At 34.9% G+C, this 8,244-nt stretch overlaps 1 pseudogene; it reads left to right on the top strand.

Annotated features, from left to right (window-relative positions):
- The first annotated feature begins 1,781 nt into the window (after window positions 1-1,781).
- On the top strand, window positions 1,782-2,479 carry LOC129689289 (40S ribosomal protein S8-like; annotated as a pseudogene).
- Window positions 2,480-8,244: the final 5,765 nt, after the last annotated feature.

Raw genomic sequence — 8,244 nt, 5'->3', positions numbered from 1 at the left:
TTCTGCATGCATGCCCCTCCCCATGTCCACTGATTGGGGAGGTCCTCCTCTCCTTCTTTCTGATCTTAGTCTATCAGTTCTCATCAGAAGTGGATGCATTGTCAGGGTTCTAGGTTATCTCCATGAATAGTCCTTGGTTGGAGTATGAGTCTCTGGGAAGTTCCCTGTGTTCAAATTTTCTTGTTCTGTTGCTCTATTGTGGAGTTCCTGTCCTCTCCAGCTCTTACTATTTCCCACTTCTTTCTTTTGCTTAGTATGTTTAGATGTACAGATTTTAGTGGGTTTATTCTATGTTGTATGTTTATATGAGTGAGTATATACCGTGTGTGTCTTTTTGCTTCTGGGACAACTCACTCAGGATGATCCTTTCCAGGTCCCACCATTTACCTGCAAATTTCATGATTTCCTTATTTTTCATTGCTGAGTAATACTCCATTGTATAGATGCACCACAGTTTCTGCATCCATTCTTCAGTTGAGGGGCATCTGGGCTGTTTCCAGCTTCTGGCTATTACAAATAAAGCTGCTACAAACATGGTTGAGCAAATGTACTTTTTGTGTACTTGAGCCTCTTTTGGATATATGGCTAGGAGTGGTATGGCTGGATCTTGAGGAAGCGCTATTCCTAGTTGTCTGAGAAAGCACCAGATTGATTTCCAGAGTGGTTGTACAAGTTTACACTCCCACCAGCAGTGGAGAAGGGTTCCCCTTTCTCCACAACCTCTCCAGCATGTGTTGTCACTTGAGTTTTTTATCTTGGCCATTCTGATGGGTGTAAGGTGAAATCTCAGGGTTGTTTTGATTTGCATTTCCCTAATGGCTAATGAGGTTGAGCATTTCTGTAAGTGCTTCTCTGCCATTTGATATTCCTCTACAGAGAATTCTCTGTTTAGCTCTGTTCCACATTTTTAAGTGGATTACTTGGTTTGCTGCTTTTCAGCTTGTTTAGTTCTTTATATATATTGGATATGAGTCCTCTGTCAGATAAAGGGTTGGTGAAGATTCTTTCCCAATCTGTAGGCAGTCGCTTTGTTTTGATGACGGTGTCCTTTGCTTTACAGAAGCTTTTCAATTTCATGAGGTCCCATTTATTGATTGTCTCTGAAGAAAGAATTAGAAGAAGATATGAGAAGATGGAAAGATCTCCCATGCTCATGGCTTGGCAGGATTAACATAGTAAAAATGGCCATCTTACCAAAAGCAATCTACAGATTTAATGCAATTCCCATCAAATTGCCAACACAATTCTTTACAGACCTGGACAGAAAAATTCTCAACTTCGTATGGAATAACAAGATACCCAGAATTTATAAAACAATCCTCTACAATAAAAGATCTTCTGGAGGTATCTCCATCCCTGATCTCAAGCTGTACTATATAGCAACAGTTATAAAAACTGCATGGTACTGGCATAGAAACAGAATGGTGGATCAATGGAATCGAACAGAAGACCCAGAAATAAACCCACACACTTATGGACACCTGATTTTTGACAAAGGTGCCATAACCATACAATGGATAAAAGACAGCATCTTCAACAAATGGTGCTGGTCCAACTGGATGTCTACATGTAGAAAAATGCAAATAGATCCATACTTATCACCCTGCACAAAACTGAAGTCCAAGTGGATCAAAGACCTCAACATAAAACCAGACACATTAAATCGGCTAGAAAAAAAAAAGGGGAATACCTTAGAACTCATTGGTACAGGAGAAAACTTCCTGAACAGAACACCAACAGCACAGGCTCTAACAATAGCTCTTTCTAACCAGAACCAAACGATGGGTATCTCTCAGGACCACAAGCTCCAGCGCCTCAAGATTGGAGGTGAGTAAAAGCCCTACCACAAGAAGCAGAAGTATGAGCTGAGACGACCTGCTGCCAACACGAAGACTACATACACACAGTCTGAGTTCTGTGGAGGTAATATGAAGTTTTGTGCCCTGACATTGGATATAGGTCACTTTTCCTGGGGCTCTGAGGGTTGTACTCACAAAACCAGGATCACTGATGCTGTCTACAGTGGATCCAATGACCAGCTTGTCCGCACCATGACCCTGGTGAAGGACTGCATTGTGCTCATTAGCACTTTATGACAGTGGTCTAGAGTCCCACTATGCACTGCCCCTGGGCCACAAGAAGGGGGCCAAGCTGACTCCTGAAGAGGAAGAGATTTTTAACCAAAAAGCAATAGAAAAAAATTCAAAAGAAATATGATGAAAGCAAAAAGAGCACAAAAATTAGCAGTCTTCTAAAGAAGTAGTTCCAGAAGGGCAAACTTCTTGCCTGTAGTGCTTCAAGACCAGGCCAGTGTGACCGAACAGACAGCAATGTGCTAGAAGGCAAGGAGCTGTGGTTCTATAAAGGCTCAAAACATATTATTCACAGTTCATATAATAAAGGTGTTTATTGGTCTATATGTATATTGTCTGAATGTTTGGATAGGTTTTTTTTTTTCCTGTTCTCTGAGCAAAACTGAGAAAAGACCTCATCTTTAGTGTCTTTATAGTGGTGCTGTCCAAATCATCTTTGTATTGTCAGGTTGGAAAGGTTGTGTGTCCCTTTCCTTGGTAGACTTTAGTTTTAAGGGTTCCATTAAATTTGTGTGCTAGGCAGTAAACTTCATTAGTCTTAAGAACAGGACTGTACCACCAGCTACATCTCCAGTCAGGTAAGGTGGTTCATGAGAAGTCTGGGGACCTTGACATGATATTGAGAATCTTCACAGTAGTCATACAGACTTTGAAGTTACAGCTTGAAAAAAAGTGCTAAGAACACCAACTGAGGTCATAGGGGGTGCCTGAGAGACTGGACAACTGGTAATTCTGTATAACCAGACTACCGGTTACAGCAGAGGACACCTTGGGATTTTTGTTGCTGTTGTTGTGGTTTTGAATTTTGGAGGCACAGTCCCACTCTGTAGCCTTGGCTGGCCTGGAGCACCACACTAAACTGGTTTCACCTCAAGAAAGTTAACTTTCATGTATGAGAAAATATTTTATTGACATGCTTAACAGGAAATGTTTAATTGTCCTGAATTAAAAGTCACTTAAAGTACCTGGCTCTTCCTCTTGCTCTTTTGTACTTGCGCATGTGCTAGCAAAGATATAGCATTTATAAAATTATACATGTACTTTTAAAATTTATAATTGTTCATGTTTGATTTATTTGTTTTCACATATGTAACATATGCCTGAATACTCGCTTGAATATCCCATAATTTTCCAGCAGGAAAATACATTTTACTAACAGAGTAGAATGTTTATCAATATATTTTAATATTTTATCGATTATGTTATATATATTTTGTGTATATTCATCCAAGGCATTGGTTAAATTAATCACACTCATTGTTTTTTAAGTCCTGAAAAGATACATACAGCAACATAATTGAGACAGAGCAGGTTATATTTATGTATTTATACATGTACACATGTATGCATGTAACACCAATTTTTAAAAGGAGGCCATGAATTTGAGAAAGAGTAAGTAGGCCTTGATCATTTTATATGAGAGGGTCTGGAGAGAGAAAAAGGATGGGGGAAATGATGTAATTATGTTATAATTTCATAAATAAAAGAAAATTGTGCTGAAAAAAGTCACTTAAAGCTCCCTGCCAAAGATAACAATAGCAACAAACTTTATTAGAAGAGTAAGTTCATGACTCTGGAGGGGGAAAGCCATATTACAAAGAAGAAATACATTACCTCACAATTTATTCTCCTAAATTAAAAGCAGAATAAAGGACTCATAAATTCTAAAATAAAAAAATAAAATACTAGTCATACCAATAGCAGTTAATATTTAAAAGGTCTGACAGATGATCCTAAGCCTTACATTACTCTCAAATACCATTCTTGCACACAATGTAATGCAATATGTTAAAAGAGAACATTAGTATATTAATATATGTGATCCATGTATAACAATCCCTTCAATTGGTCACCATGATTTTTTTAAATGTTTGAAGATTATTTTTCTAGGTAGTAAAAAAAGAAGTACTATTTTTACTAATCCATTTATTTTGTGTTAAATTTGTCTGGTTTTACTAGAATATTTTAATTACTCAGAAACATTTTCAGGTACATGAGACATTGTGAAAGGATGCTCTTTCTTCATACTTCGATAAAAAGCAAGGTTGAAAAAATGCATCTAATACAAGTTAAGCTACCACTTGAACAATCTTAAATTCTCAGTAATAATACAAAGCTGTTCTTAATACGCAACTGGGAAGACACAGAGTCAGCGCCTCACCTCTCTTCTTTCAAGGAAATTTAATTAAACTGGCTATCAAGTGTTCTTGCTACCACTGACTCATTTCTAATTAACACACTTTTACCCGATGGGGGGGAAATCAAAGAAACACCATTGCTGAGTTCCTCTTCTCATTAAAAGGATTATTTGCATCAAACTAAGTCAAGGGTTATATTCTTTAATATCCAAAGGGAAGAATACTATCAAAATGATTAAGTATGAGGGATTCACCTTGCAATTTAGAAATGAGTGCATAAGATGATTCATGGAACAAATGGGAAAGTATTACAATGAACTGCTGCACAGAAAGACTGATGAGCATAGAGCTATTCTTTTCTATTTCAAATTTGGCAGCAAATAATGGTAGAAGATTCTATCTTCTGATGTGGATTAAGAGTAAAGAGCTTGACATTACATATAATTCATGCTGAAGAAAAACACCATTTACATTTAGTATCTTGCAAATACCAAAGTCTGTGCAGTATAAATCATTAAAATGGAAGTTTAAAGTAATAAAAAGGTGCTAAGCTAATCTGTCCACTATACTATTACACGATACAAAGTAGGTAAAAATAATGTTTCTAATTTAATCACAATGAAAAAAAAAGATTTATAAGTATATAATGAAGAAAATAAGTGGTTAATCCCATATAATGTGCCTGGATTGAAGTCATTAAGACAGCCAGGTAATTCCCAGAACAGTGCCGGTCCACTGTAAGGCTGATGATTGTTCCGGATTTTATAAGGGCTGTAACTGCAGACCAGGTTTGAATCACTTGTTATCATGAGTTTACCAAACTAAATCACTTGTATAAGAAGTAATTTTTTTTCCATACAAGTACTTCAACTCTTCTCGGATTAGGTAATCAAAGTAACTCCATATTTCTAACTGAAGATGGCTTTGCATAGGGTCATACCTAGAAAGGAAATATCCACTTACCATTTGCATTTGTTAAATTACCTATTTTTCTGACTAAAGATACCATATATTATGAAAATAAATAATAGCGAACTTTTTTCAAACATTGCAGTTATTGAGTATTTTAAAATATTGGATAACAGCTAGGTGTAGTGACTCTTCAGCATTTTATAAAATAGCACTAAAGATGTATGCTATCCTAAAATATTCTGAACAGTATTCCAACAGGTTGGGAAATAAATCTAAGAATTGTCAAATTGGCCATTTTTTCCAGATATCCTTGAGACAGAATGTTAATTCTCCAATAAATTAAGAAGTGCAAAGACCTAAACACTATAAACTACCAAGGAATAATGAACTGATTGGATATTTCTGAAAAGAATAAATTCAAGTAGAGAGTAAATTATTTACTTTTCTTCTTTCATATATTATATAACAACTTCTGTTTCCCCTCCGCCAGCACCTCCTACACCACTTATCCACACCCCCCATTTCTCTGACTTCTCTCAGAAAAGATCAGGCCTCCCAGGGACATCAACCAAACACAGCATAACAAGTTACAATAAGACCAGGCACATACCATCATATAAAGGCTGGATGAGGCAACCCAGTAAGGAAAGGCTCCCACAACCAGGCAAAAGAGTTGGCGACAACCACTGCTCCCACTGTTAGGAATCCCACAAGTATTCAGCCACAATGTATATGCAGAGGATCCAGGTCAGACCCCTACAGGCTCCCTGATCTCTGTGAGTCTCCATGAGTCCAGTTCAGTTGACTCTATGAGCTGTGTTCTTGTGGTGTCCTTGATTCCTCTGGCTTCTCCAATTCTTTCTCCTCCTCCTCGGCAGGACTTCCATTAAATATATTGAAAACATTTTCAACATAGGTAGCCTCCAAGGAAATACAAGTTAAAACTTCTTTGAGATTGTATCCCAGTCATAATGGCTATTATCAAAATAACAAATGACAGTAAACGGCAAAGAATTAGGGAAAAAAAAAAAGAATCCTTATCTGTTGTTGGTAGGAGTGCACACTGGTAAAGTCACTATAGAAATCAGTCTGAGGTTTTAAAAATACTAGGATTTAGGTTCAGCTACGCTTTTCCTGGGCATATGTAACAAAGACTAGTATACAAAAGGCATACTTTTATTATCTGTGTTTATTGCTTCTCTATTCACAATAACAAGAAAGTGAAATCAACCCTATGTTCATCAAGATGAGTGGAAAATGAAAATATGTTAGATTACAAATGAAAATTCTATTGATCTGTTTAGAAAAGGGAAAGCAGAATTTGTCAGGAAAATAGATTTTTAAATTATAACTAATAAGGTCACTTAGGCTAAGAAAGTCAGTTATACCATATTCCTTCTCAAAGATGAAGACCCTCACATTTCCTGTTTATCTCTATACCTAAGTCAGTGTGTGTAAAGGTGTTTGAAACTGGAAATGGAACAGGAGAGAGGAAAGTAGATTTGAGAAAGAAGGGAAGGTTAATTGAATGCACATGACTTAAAAGCAAAAAGAAAAATAATGGTGATGGAAGAATAAAATGCAGGATAGAAGGATGGAAAAAGAATGAGAAAAAAGAACAAACAAAAATAAATTACATCTGAAAATGTCATGACACATACTATTTCTGTATTAATTAGTAAACAAAAGATGTGAAAATGTAAGTCATTATTAAAAAAAATATCTTGTGTTAGTAAAATTAGTTTTACTAAGTTTCTAAGTCCCTGTGTTTCTTTTTTTTTTTTTTTTAGGCAATCTTTTTTTTTAATTTTTATTTATTTATTTATTTATTTATTTACTTATTTATTTTTATTGTTTTCTTTTATTTTTATTTTTAGTTACATTTTGTTAACTCTGTGTCCCAGCTGTATCCCACTCCCTCATTCCCTCCCCAACCCCACACTCCCTCCCTGGTCTCCTCCCTGTGTCCCTGTGTTTCTTATGTTAGAAATTAGAGTTCCTTGTGAATTAGGGGTTCTTTTAATCACCGAAACTATTTATTACCATCAAATATATGTGACCTACTACAAAATGTGTGAGACTTAGCTGCTTTTTCTGAACTAATGCAAAAAAACCTATATTAAAATCCTTATTTATATATAAAAAACATTAAATACTTTAGCTTTTAATATTATATATTAGTATTATATCTTTTCAAGTAATAGTCTTTAGAAAATCTCAAAGATAATATTAAAATTAAAATGATAAAAATTCAATGGTAAATACAGTCATGTTTATTCTTAAAGTATTATTTGTTAATATAGATAATCATTGTACCTTTCTAATGTAGAAATTATTGAATAAAATTATTTATTTAAAAATACATATTTTGCACCTACTATAGGAAAAATTGCAGATATGAATGAAACAGATGTGTCTAATGAGGATTAATAAACAGCCAGGATTCTGGAATATATGTATAAAATGGATTCCTGAGGGAAATCAAAGGTCTAATATGTCAGTGAAGTGAATTTCTCTAAAATTTTAAAATCCCCTTGGGGTTTAAGGCTAGAATTTCATGTCTTGAAAAACAATAAAACAGCAGTAGCAGCAACAGCAACTAATTATAAATAATATTAATAAAGTTATTGATTATAATTATCAATTCTTATTCATTACTTATATTAATATTTAACATTAATTATTAATTATGATTAATAATAAAAATCCTCTCACCTTCAATTCTACAATCATCTCTGTAAAATAAAATGTTGTAAGATATACACTGGCCATGCTGAGTAATAAAGAGCTCCAATTCAAAGATCAAGAAATAACACCCAGTTTTCTTATCTTTAAAGCATACATTTGGACCCAGAGAGAATCAAGAATCTGCAGGACACAAAGAACAAAGATACAGAGGAGATGTTTGTGATAATGTGTGTAAGGTTAAGATGGTAGACAAGAAAGTTATGGTTGTATTGATAAACAGATGCAAGTAATGTTGTAAACACCTTAGAAGAAATACAGGGAGTATGCCAAAGATAAAAACACAACAGATAGCACCACACATAAAAATATTCATTTTTTAACCACAGGAGGAAAATTAAGAGTGAGATATTACC

Source organism: Psammomys obesus, unplaced genomic scaffold (assembly GCF_907164565.1).
Source record: "Psammomys obesus unplaced genomic scaffold, mPsaObe1.curated_primary_1811, whole genome shotgun sequence".
Lineage (NCBI taxonomy): Eukaryota > Metazoa > Chordata > Mammalia > Rodentia > Muridae > Psammomys > Psammomys obesus.
This window is presented reverse-complemented; position numbering and strand designations above follow the sequence as displayed.